The 12,219-nt window shown below is 44.3% G+C and overlaps 1 protein-coding gene across 2 annotated transcripts in view; it reads right to left on the bottom strand.

Annotated features, from left to right (window-relative positions):
* Window positions 1–12,219, bottom strand: part of LOC137347225 (dnaJ homolog subfamily C member 5-like) — a 57,161-nt gene that overhangs the window by 4,520 nt on the left and 40,422 nt on the right. The window contains exon 6 of one of the 2 annotated variants that reach the window (XR_010968909.1): window positions 3,375–3,462. The gene's annotated coding sequence lies outside the window, so the exon portion shown is untranslated. Of the gene's footprint in view, window positions 1–3,339; window positions 3,463–12,219 lie in introns of those variants that run through there. The other variant, XM_068011469.1, reaches the window with a different exon arrangement.

The raw sequence follows: 12,219 nt of genomic DNA, 5'->3' as shown, positions 1-12,219 counted from the left end.
TTTCCTGCTCCCGCCCGAACTGGAAAACTTAGCAACTTTGCTTCCAATTTCCACCCTTCTCTCACCTTTATATGGTCCATCTCTGACACTTCCCTTCCTTTCCTCAACTTCTCTGTCTCCATCTCTGGGGATAAGCTGCCTACTAATATTCATTATAAGCCCACCGACTCCCACAGCTACCTCGACTACATGTCTTCACACCCTGCCTCATGTAAGGACTCCATTCCATTCTCCAAGTTCCTCCGTCTCCGACGCATCTGCTCTGATGATGCAACCTTCCACAACAGCACTTCTGATATATCTTCCTTTTTCCTCAACCAAGGATTCCCCCTACTGTGGTTGACAGGGCCCTCAACCGTGTCCAGCCTATCTCCCGCACCCCAACCCTCACCCCTTCCTCTCCCTCCCAGAACCGTGACAGGGTTCCCCTTGTCCTCACTTTCCACCCCAACAGCCTCCACATCCAAAGGATCATCCTCCGCCATTTCCGCCACGTCCAGCGTGATGCCACCACCAAATGCATCTTCCCCTCCCCTCCCCTGTCAGCATTCCAAAGGGATCATTCCCTCCACGACACCCTGGTCCACTCCTCCATTACCCCCGACACCTCGGCCCTTTCCCATGGCACCTTCCCATGCAATTGCAGGAGGTGTAATACCTGCCCTTTTACCTCCTGTCTCCTCACTATCCAAGGCCCAAACACTCCTTTCAGGTGAAGCAGTGATTTACTTGTACTTCTTTCAATTTAGTATACAGTATTCGCTGCTCACAATGCGGTCTCCTGTACACTGGGGAGACCAAATGCAGATTGGGTGACCGCTTTGCGGAACACCTTCACTCAGTCCAAAAACATGACCCCGCGCTTCCGGTTGCTCATCATTTCAACACCCCCCCCCCCCCCCCCCGCTCTCATGCCCACAGCTCTGTCCTGGGATTGCTGCAATGTTTCAGTAAACATCAACGCAAACTTGAGGAACAGCATCTCATTTACCAATTAGGCACACTACAGCCGACCGAACTGAACATTGAGTTCAATCATTTCAGAGCATGACTGACCCCCCGCCCCCCTTTTTTAGTTTTATTTTTTATTTTTATTTCATTTTAGTTTGTTTCTTCATTCAATTTTTTTAACCATGTGCCTGCCCACTGTTTTTTTTCATGTTTCTGCTTTTGGCCAGGGCTGTTCATTATTCTGTCATTTAACACACTCTCTGCACTAACGCTTTGTCTTTCACCACACCATTAACACACCCTTTGCGTTTGCTCCATGACCTTCTGGTCAGTTATTCTCTGTGACCCTCTGTCCTATCAACACCTTCTCTTTTGTTATCTTTTGCCCCACCCAGCTTTACTTGCTTAAAACTTATGACATTTCTAACCTTTGCCAGTTCTGATGAAAGATCACTGACCTGAAACGTTAACTCTGCTTCTCTCTCCACAGATGCTGCCTGGCCTGCGGAGTATTTCCAGCACTTTTTGTAGTTATGGACATTTGATCACCAGACGTTGAAGGTGGGGGAGCTCACATTCCAGATTGACTACTAAGCTGGCCGAATACACAAACGGACATGGTCAAACCAGCTAGTCACATGACTAACCTGATGGGCAACCTGAGTTTTTTGAATCTGTACAAACAGTTTGGGCAGGAGGTCTGTTTGCTCCTGGACAGAGAAGATCTCTCCTGTCTGCTCCCATCTCTTTCTCACAAGCCTCTGAATCCACTGAAGACACACGAACCCCAAGAGAGAAAAGTCTCCTACAGCAAACAAGGTTTAAGAAGAATACTGGGCCCCAATGAAAAGCAAGATTTACCTACAAACAAGGACTCTAGTGAGCTCGAAGACCTGTAACTAAAATTCTTGAGATATTGCATCAAACTTTTTCCACTTTATTTCTTCTACTCTTTTCTGTCTCTATTTGCATGTGTGTATCACGTATGCATGCTACCGTAGGCATGTCCTGTATCAGTAGGCGTCAAATGAATTAGCGTTTAAGTTTAAGAAATTTCAACTTTTCTTCTTTAAACCTGAGAAAGCCTGTTTGTGCTGGTTTCTTTGCCTTATAATTGGAAAGTGGTGAACAAGTATTCACCAAGGTGAAGCTAAAAACACAGTGTGTTTAAAATTAAACCCTGTTACAGTAAGACCAGGTGAAGGCTGAAAGGGTACCCTTGACCTCTTTCTCACCTGGTTGTAACAACACTTTAAGTGTAACTTCTGATGCTTGATGTATGACCAGCTCAAGACTTATGTCTGTGGATTAGTCAGTCTCTATATAGTAGAGTTGTTAGCCATAACTCAGTGGGTAGCATTCTTGCCTTTGAGTAAGAAGGTTATGGGATCATAGTCCCATTCTAGAGACTTGAGCACATGATCCAGGCTGACATTTCAGTCCAGTACTGGGGGAGTGCTGCACTGTCAGTGGTGCTGTCTTCAGATGAGACAATAAACTAAGGTTCAGTGTGCCCTGTCAGATGGACTTAAAAGATCCCATGACACTATTCGAAGAAAAGAAGGGGTGTATTCTTATTTCCTTATTTATGTATTCATCCCTTAAACAATGTCACTAAAAACAGGTTATTTTTTAAAAATCTCATTAACCTCTGCAAAGGCATGCTGTGAGCAAACTGGCTGTTGCAATACCTACATCATAACAGTGACTACACTTCAGAAGTGCTTAATTGGCTGTAAAGCACTTTGAGATGCCCTGAGATTGTGAAAGGTGCTATAGAAATGCAAGTTCTTTCTTTTTCTTTCCCATGCTTAGTCAGAGGAAATAGTGGCCTGGATACTCCAAAATCAGGCAGTATAGCGACAAAAGAGGAGGGACAATAGGGCGTGGAGACTGACTGTCAGACTCCCTGCTCTCGAAGTAGGCACTCAAAATATTACAGCCTCCACCAGCAGGGAATTTGTCTGTCCAACCTTAAGCCAAGTTTAAATGATGGTGGGGGTGTGGGAGCAGAAACCTACCAATTTCCTTGTCTATTCACTAAAGTACCTCTGTTCCCAGGCAACATCATTGGAGGGGTGTTGGTGGTATGTAACGGGGCAGCGGCTGGAGTGAGAGTTTCTAGTAGTTGCTACCACCCCCTCTCTGCCTCCCATACCTGGAATGATGGCACGTTGTTGTTATTTTATTGATGTTGCTAGAAATGGAAACACAGGAAGTCTTCTTGCAGCATTGAGAGGTGCAGTAGCCTGGTGGTTCTGGTACTGGCTCTAACAAAGCAGAGGTCCTGAGTTCAAAAGTCCACCATAGCATGTTGTGAAATTTATTTTAATAAATCCAGTCATTTGTGGGTTAGCATCAGAAACAATTTTGTTAAAAATCCAACTGGTTCACTAATGTTCTTCAGGGAAAGGAACTCCTACCTCATCAGGTCTACTTGTAATTCCAATCCCACACTATGTAGTTGATTCTTAGTGCTCATTAGGTAAACTTGCTGGCGTCATTCATTTCCTGAGGATAAATCAAAAATAAGGTCATTAACACATGGGAAGCAGAGGAAATCTTTGTCCAATGTTGAGGGATCTTGGTAGCAAATGGAGGGCAGTTGTTTGGTGCCCTATCAGCAACAGTAAAGAGAAATCTGACAGCACCAAAAATGCAAAATAGACATCATGCAAATTCCAACAGATCTGCGTCACTCTGTTGAAGCAGTAATGCAGTCTGCCACAAGGTGGCAAAACACTGTTGTTCCACTTCCTTGCTGATGTCGGCTGTTTGCTTTTGTTAATGTTGGCATAGCTACCGTATATTTTTATTGTTTTCAAATCCTGCCATGGTCTTGCCTTTTCCTATCTCCATAACCTCCTCCAGCCCTACAACCCTTCAAGATCTCAGCGCTCCTCCAATTCTTCCCTCTTGTGCATCCTTGATTTCCATCGCCCCACCATTGGTGGACTTGCCTTCACTTGCCAAGGCACTAAGCTCTGGTGGTCCCTCTCTAAACTTCTCTGCCTCTCTACCTGTCTCTCCTCATTAAGACACTTCTTAAAAGCAACCTCCTCACTTGTCCTAATATTTCCTTATCAGAGTTGGTGTCAAATTTTGTGTGATAATGCTCCTGTGAAGCACCTTAGGATATTTTACACTAATGGGGCTATATAAATCTGAGTTGTTATTATTAAATATGTTTTGTCATTTATACCCTAAGCCATGGATGTCTACCTTCTAAAGTCAAGGAGATTACATGTGGGCATGTGATATATCCAATAAAATCATGTACAATGACAAGAGTTTCTGTCTGGCCCCAGGCTCACTATAGTTTTGAAAATATTGGGCATGTAAAGGAAAACTCAGCTTCATAGGGTGTTCTTTGGCACTATCTGCCAGGAAAGTATCCCAGCTTTAATTACAAAAATATGACCATCAATCAATCCAGGTACAATGGGGCAATGCAAATGAGTAAATTCCTCTAGAAATTTTCAGATGCTGACTCTAAAATAGTATCAAAGATTGAGAAGGTCACGAATCTGACAAAATGCTGTCAATCCTTAAGCTTTTGTCATTTGACTGGCTGGTATTTTTGGAACACTCTTTGTACATTTGTCATTCTCCACATAGTAAAATACAGAAAAACTTGCATTCATACACCTACATTGCAGTTGACATCAATTCATTGAGCACAGATGATCCCAATCAACACAATTCAGTTCCACACAGGGTGGTGCAAATATCAATTGATCCATGTGGGGATCTCACTTAATGACCACTGTGTCAGTGATGAAAGCTGCCTCAGACTTTCCGTCTACTTGTTTCTGGACTCTGAGCTTGTGCAGGACCAGCTGTGACTTTGCTATAGTAATATTTCCTGGAAGGAACAACAACACAGTGTAAGAATATGGGCTCTTGAGCATATTTTGAGGAATTAGGCATTGCAAGAGTTCAGTGATCCTAAACTTTTATCTAAAAAGCTTCTTTCTGCAAAAAGCACATTGCCTTGGATTTTTTGCAGAGGCAAGGTTCTGGGTGCGTCAGAGGTGGCATTGGCATAGTAAAAACACTAGAAAAGAGAAAAGGGAACTCAGAGTTGTCTTAAATTTATTTCTTATCACTTCTGTTTGAAGAAGGCACCAAGAATTTTTAATATTTCCTGAAATATAATCAAGCATAAATCCTTTTAACTAATTTGCAGCATTAGGCTTTGCTACAGTTAGAACTCTTGTTATCATCAAGGTCCCTGACTGCGTCATCACCATGGAAGCAGAAACAAAAAACAGGAACACTTGTGCTAAGGTTGAAAAGTTAATAAGGGAGTCTCAAGACCTCTGCCTGGAGGCAGAAATTACATGTTGCTGAACTCTGAGCTTGTCCAGGACGAGCTGTGACTTTGCTCTTGCAATATTTCCAGGAAGGAATAACGATGGCAGTCAACAAGTGATCACATGACTTTGCATGTGCAACAATGGCAACCGTTTATGTAACTGTTGATGAAAAACGACACCTTCAGTGTGCTGGCAGATCTTATCAGATGACATCCACATGAGGAATAGTAGATGAAAAGGGGATGCTAAGGGCTATGCTTGTCAACTAAGAGCTGTTGAAATGTCAGTGCTGACAAATCTTTGATTCACAGTATGCTCCTCCTCACCAAACACAATGGCCAGAGCTTACTGGGGCAGGGTATCACATAGCATGTCCAATAGCTTTTCCCTCCCCATTCAGCATGAACGTTTTTGCATCATAACTTGCTGGAAGTGTGAGTTGACAGTGTAGTGAGGACAATGGAGTATCTGGGACCTCAGTGAATTATGGGACCAACATTAAACAATGAGATTTAAGGATTATGAAGAAACAGAGGGAAAAAGCACTAGGGTGAATTAGAGTCAAATCAGGTATAGAAAGAGTAATAAAGAGAAAAAAGAAAGATTGGATTAAGACAGAGAAAGAAAGAAAAGAAATAGAAAGGAAAGGTAAGAAAAAATATAAACATTGAAAATGTAACCTATTTTAAATCTCTAAGAAGGATTTGCTACTTGTAGGAATTAAACTCCACAGTTCAAATTGTTCCCTTTCTGGGCAGAAAGGTTGATTGGCATTGCAGGAACAGAAGACTCATCATTAACAAGGTGCTTAAGCTGTGAAGTGTTAGACCTAACTCTCTGTGGCAAGTTTAATGGTTAATCAATGTGAAAATTTCCTGACACTCAGAAAGGTTAAGGACGAGCTCCCATTTTTGCAAGGCTAAAGGCAGAGTGGTACAAATCGTCCAGCAACTTGTGGCAATTCACAACTCATGGCCTATCCCTTCTTTGCCTGAATTCACTAGCTGACTTGTGCATTAATAACAGTGAGCATTCTGAACTCACTGTTACTTTGGCTACACACTTTTCTACAATTGGAGGTACAATGGTTAGGATTTATACAAGATTCCACGTTCGCAGCAGGGTGCTCCATTTACAAGGCATGTAGGTTGGAGATAAAGCAACAATACTGTAACCCCAATTGTTCAATCCATGCTGTCTGTGATACAGCTGAAAGTGTGGGGTGTGGAATTATCCAGTGGCGGTAGGAAGTGTCAATTCATCACGCTCCAAGTATCATGAGTGTGGAGCAGGCTTGATAGACCAGTTTTCATCATGCTAACCTGCCCTGTTCCCATATCCCTGCAAACTCCTTTTCATTCATCTGCCTGTCCAATTGAACTCCCTCTCACCTTACTATCAGTGGAAGCCCAAGGATCAGGGGCGGCACAGTGGCGCAGTGGTTAGCACCGCAGCCTCACAGCTCCAGCGACCTGGGTTCAATTCTGGGTACTGCCTGTGTGGAGTTTGCAAGTTCTCCCTGTGTCTGCGTGGGTTTTCTCCGGGTGCTCCGGTTTCCTCCCACAGCCAAAAGACTTGCAGGTTGGTAGGTAAATTGGCCATTATAAATTGCTCCTAGTATAGGTAGCTGGTAGGGAACTTTAGGGACATGTGGGGATGTGGTAGGAATATGGGATTAGTGTATTATTAGTATAAATGGGTGGTTGATGGTCGGCACAGACTTGGTGGGCCGAAGGGCCTGTTTCAGTGCTGTATCTCTAAACTAAACTAAACATCAAGAGTCATTGATCCTGGCATAAGGAACAGCATCCTTGGGAGTGAGGTACACACAAAAGTCTGGAGATGGCATGACAAGTTGACAAGGCTGTTTTAAAAAAAATGGGATCTTTGGCTTTATTAATAGAGATATAGAGTGCAAAAGCAAGGAAGTTATGTTAAATCTTTATGAATCACTGCTTAGGCCTCAGCTGAAGTATTACATCCAATTCTGAGCATCATACTTTAGCAAGGATGTCAAGGCCTTGGAGAGGGTGCAGAAATTTACTGGGATGATTCCAGGGATGAGGGTAGTGGAAGCAGATTCAATAGTAACTTTCTAAAGAGAATTGGATGAATACTTGAAAAATAAAAAAATTTAGGGTTGTGGGGAAAGAGAAGGGGAGTGAGACAAATAGGATAGCTTTTTCAAAGAGCTGGTACTGGCCCAATGGGCTGTGTGTCCTCTTTCTGTGCTATGTCATTCTATGATTCCTCTGCCCAGAACCGTATCAGGGAGCTGTTCCTGATTATAAGCATTCCTGCAAATGCCTGCAATGCTGAAGGTGCATCTCGGGTGTCGCCATAGGTTGGCGGTGGTGGATGAGTGTGGGGGCTGCATTCAGGCAGGGGGTATGATGGAGAGCAGACACCAGCAGCGGCACAGAATGAAAGCCTCAAGGCCCCAGGAGTCAAAGTTTCTTCGAGGATCCAAGCCAAGACCTGGGCTGGTTCTGGCCGTTACACGACTCCATGCCCAATATACCAACCACCTGGCAGATCCCAGACTGGGGCCAATTCCTTTCTAGCCACTCTTCCTCTGGCGTGAGGTTCTGGGCAGGGGAATTTTGGCCCTTAAGCTGGGATCAAATGACCCATAGATGTTTGAGCTTGTACAATCTTCCTGTGTGGTACCAGAACATTAGAACATCAGTAACAGGAGAAGGCCATTCAGTCCCTCGAACCTACTTTGCATTTAACTAGATCATGGCTAATCTGCACCTCAGCTCCATTTATTCACCTTTGCTCCAGACTCTTTGATACCTTGCCAAATAAAAATCTATCAATTTGAGTCTTGAAAGCTCCGATTGTCCCCAAGAATCCACAGCCTTTTGGGAGAGAGAGTTTCCATGACTCTGCCCCTGCCTCAGTTCATCTGCTGCTGAAACCCTCATCCATGCCTTTTATAATCTCTAGACTTGACTATTTGAACACACTTCTGGACGGCCTGCCAGGTTCTACCATCCATAAACTTAAGGTCATCCAAAACTCTACTGCCTGTGTCCTTACTCACACCAGGTATTGTTCACCCAGCATTAATATCCTTCAGCAAATACCCAAATTTCACCCTGCCCCCCGCCCCACTATCCCTCCCCACACCCCCCCCCCCACACAAAAAAGGAGGAAAAGATATTCATGGGTTGAACAAGGTGCCCTTGCATTATGTTTGATTGTCAGGGATCTAATTTTAATCCCATTACCTCACTTAGAGTGTATGGGAAACAAAATTTAAACCTGTGTTGTGACTTACTGTGAATCACTGAAGGGAGGCACGTTGCTCATTGAGGTTAATGTCAGATGGTTAAAGAGCAGAGATAACAGGGCAATGGTTATTATTAGACATTCCGAAGGGTACTCAGCTTGATTCAGAGTCTGGAGCGGCAGTTAATTTTACAGCAACTTGTCAAGTGTGTCAGTTTGTCAATCGAGACATCAGACAAAGTGAATTCTGGTTGTTCGGGGTGGGGGGGGGGGGTGGCGTTGAGGGGAAACATTGGCAGATTACCATCCTTTGAGGCACCCCCCACCCCCCCCCCAACCTTGCCTTGTGGGGCCATTTATTTTCTGAGCACTGCGTGACTATATTTCTCTCTCTTTTCCCCTACCTTCTGAAGGCTCCAACACTCATTGAGATACCATCTTGTGTTGTCATCCCTCCTCTGGTGTCTCAGCCATCATGGCATTTCATTAAGGGCAAGCCTAGAGGGTGAATGTTAGCAGGCTATTCGACATGGAGTGGTGGAAGGGAGGCTTCACAACTGAACTGAATCCTGTTCTCAATCAAATCCAGAAGTTGCACTTTGAGTGGGGCATCACTGGATAATTGTCAGAGACCAGGTACTACCCCTCACTTTATAGTCCTGGTGCACTGAGCCCAATTGTAGCATCCCAACTTTGGCAGTGTACAAATTATATATTTACAAATCTGGACATGGGAATTTTTGATGGGAATATGAATGAGAGTAATGTGAACAATGGGCAAAAGTGGTAAATGGGCGATATCGATTCAGCTGCCCATTATACATCTCTTAATCATTTCCATTGACTTCAATGGTAATCAATATCCAGAGAGAGGTAGCAAATTCCTTTTTACCTCCAGTCTCTAAGAAGTCTCTGCCTCATGAGTGACTTTCTGTTGTCTTTTGTGTTTCTGGGAGTTCTGGAAACTCAGTAAAGTTTCCACTGATCGACTGCGAATTCAAAATCTAAACAGACCTGTTGTTAAACTCCTTGTTGAAAGATCTGTGTGACGCCTACTGCAGCTGAAGTACCATGAACGTCTATCCATTACAGACTGTTCATCAAACTCGCCTGGAGACTTTGAGTGACATCTGGCTATTCGACTCTGGGACACCTCACCAAATTGGGAACGTAACCCACCAAGACTTACAACCCAGTTGTTTTTTTATTCCTAAGAAACAGTTCTAATTTAAAACATCATTTTAGAACTGGTTAACCATTGGTTTCTGCTTGTACGTGTGTGTGCATGAGGGTTAGGAGGAATAAGAAGTTATAACATATTTTCAGACATAGATTTATCTCAGTATTGTTTAAGATTTAGTTTATTAATAAATAATTAATTTGTTGTTGTTTAAAGATACCTACTTTGGTGTGTTTTATTCTGCGGGGTTAATAAAGTGTTTAATTTGACTAATTTCCAGTAGGTGGGAAACTTTAATAATATGCTGTAACCTGTGGAGTAATGGGACTGAATTGACAGTGCATTACTCCCACCTCAGTCATAACATGTTCTTTCTGTCTGCAAAGAACAGGGCCCTGTGTATTAATATATGTAGCTTCCAGTATGCGCAAATGCGCCACACTGCGAGCCCAACTGACAATCTTAAATTGGTTGTCAGCATAATTCTTAGCACACTGAGGATTATTTAGTAAATGTTGTCCAATCGCAGAATCACATCTAATGTTGGACACTGTGTTTTGAGTTTTGCATGCACAGGCTGGTTGGGTACGGCCTGTGTCTTGCCCGTTGTGAACAGTGCAAGGGACATGTTGTTTGATACGATCCACTGGGGGGGCGGGGGTGGGGTCCCTTGGTCAAAGGTACTCAGTACCTGGTCGAGGGACCCAGCATCAGGAAGGGGGTGGGGCCGCTGTGAGCCAACCCTTGCCCTTGCTGCCGACCTCTCTACCGGCACCTCCCCCGTGACCCCCCCACGCCACAAAACCCCACTGCCATCACTTACCTCTGGCGTGTGTCGCTCTGTGATCCTGGGCCTCCGGTGGGTGCCGTTCCGGCAGCAGCCACTGCCTTCCTGGCCTCAGATTAGCTGGTAACTCTCGGCAGTCAGGACCTCCTGCTACAGGGTCCTGATGCCAGGAAAGGCTTGCCGGTGGACTCTCAAGTGCCTGATTGGCTCATCATACGGCATGCCTTCATAGGAGGCAACGTGGGTCTCTCGCGGTTCTCCAGCCAGCAGCTGAGACCCCCATCACTTCCATAAAATTCCCCCCATGATGTCAGCTGTGGCCCAGTAGGTAGCACTCTTGCCTCTGAGTCTGAAGTTGTGGGTTCAAGTCCCACTCCAGAGACTTGAGCATCTAATGTAGACTGACACTCCAGTGCAGTACTGAGGGAGTACTATAATGTCAGAGATACTATCTTTCAGAGGAGACATTAAATTGAGGCTCCTTCTGCCCTCTATTTATCACTCAATCAATGTCACTAAAATAGATTATCTGGTCATTTATCTCCTTGCCGTTTGTGGGAGCTTGCTGCGCGCAAATTGGCTGCCAAATTTCCTACATTACAACAGTGATTACTGTTTGAATGTACTTCATTGGCTGTAAAGCACTTTGGGGTGTCCTGAATGGTGTCATATAAATGGGAGTCTTTCTTTTATTGAAGGTTATGATAAGGTAAAGAATAATGGATTGTTTCCACTGTTGGGGTGCAAGACAAGATGCATTAATTTAAAATAATTATGAAAAAATTAATTCGGCAGACAGAAAAATATTCCTTTACACAGCGACCAGTAAGAATGTGAAATTCTGTGCCACAGACTGTTGTTGAGTCAGAGTCTTAAATTTTTTTAAAAGTTGTATTAAATAATTGCTTGAAAGAAGCTATGGGAAGTGAGCAGGAGCATGTGATTAGACAGGGTGTGATTTAAAGATATTAAAGATAAAGATATCAGAGGCTGGGAATTCTGCAGCGAGTAATTCACCTCCTAACTCCCCAAAGCCCGTCCACGATCTACAAGGCACGTCAGGAGTGTGACGAAATACTCTCCACTTGCCTGGATGAGTGCAGCACCAACAACACTCAAGAAGCTCGACGCCATCCAGGACAAAGCAGCCCACTTGATTGGCACCCCATCTACAAACATTCACTCCCTCCACCACCGACGCACAGTGGCAGCAGTGTGTACCGTCTACAAGATGCACTGCAGCAACTCACAAAGCCTCCTTCAACAGCACCTTCCAAACCACAACCTCTACTACCTAGAAGGACAAGGGCAGCAAACACATGGGAAGACCATCACCTGCAAGTTCCCTCCAAGTCACACGCCATCCTGAGTTGGAACTATATCGCCGTTCCTTCCTTCCTAACAGCACTGTGGGTGTACCTGCACCCCATGGACTGCTGTAGTTCAAAAAAGTGGCTCACCACCACCTTCTCAAGGGCAATTAGAGATGGGCAACAAATGCTGGCCTTGCCAGTGATGCTCACATCTCATGAATGAATAAGAAAAAAGGATATGCAAATGAGCAGCAGAGTGAACAAAGAACAAAGAAAATTACAGCACAGGAACAGGCCCTTCGGCCCTCCAAGCCTGCGCCGATCCAGATCCTCTACCTAAACATGTCGCCTATTTTCTAAGGGTCTGTATCTCTTTGCTTCCTGCCCATTCATGTATCCGTCTAGATACATCTTAAAAGACGCTATCGTGTT

Source organism: Heterodontus francisci, chromosome 31 (assembly GCF_036365525.1).
Source record: "Heterodontus francisci isolate sHetFra1 chromosome 31, sHetFra1.hap1, whole genome shotgun sequence".
In the NCBI taxonomy this organism is placed as follows: Eukaryota; Metazoa; Chordata; class Chondrichthyes; order Heterodontiformes; family Heterodontidae; genus Heterodontus; species Heterodontus francisci.
This window is presented reverse-complemented; position numbering and strand designations above follow the sequence as displayed.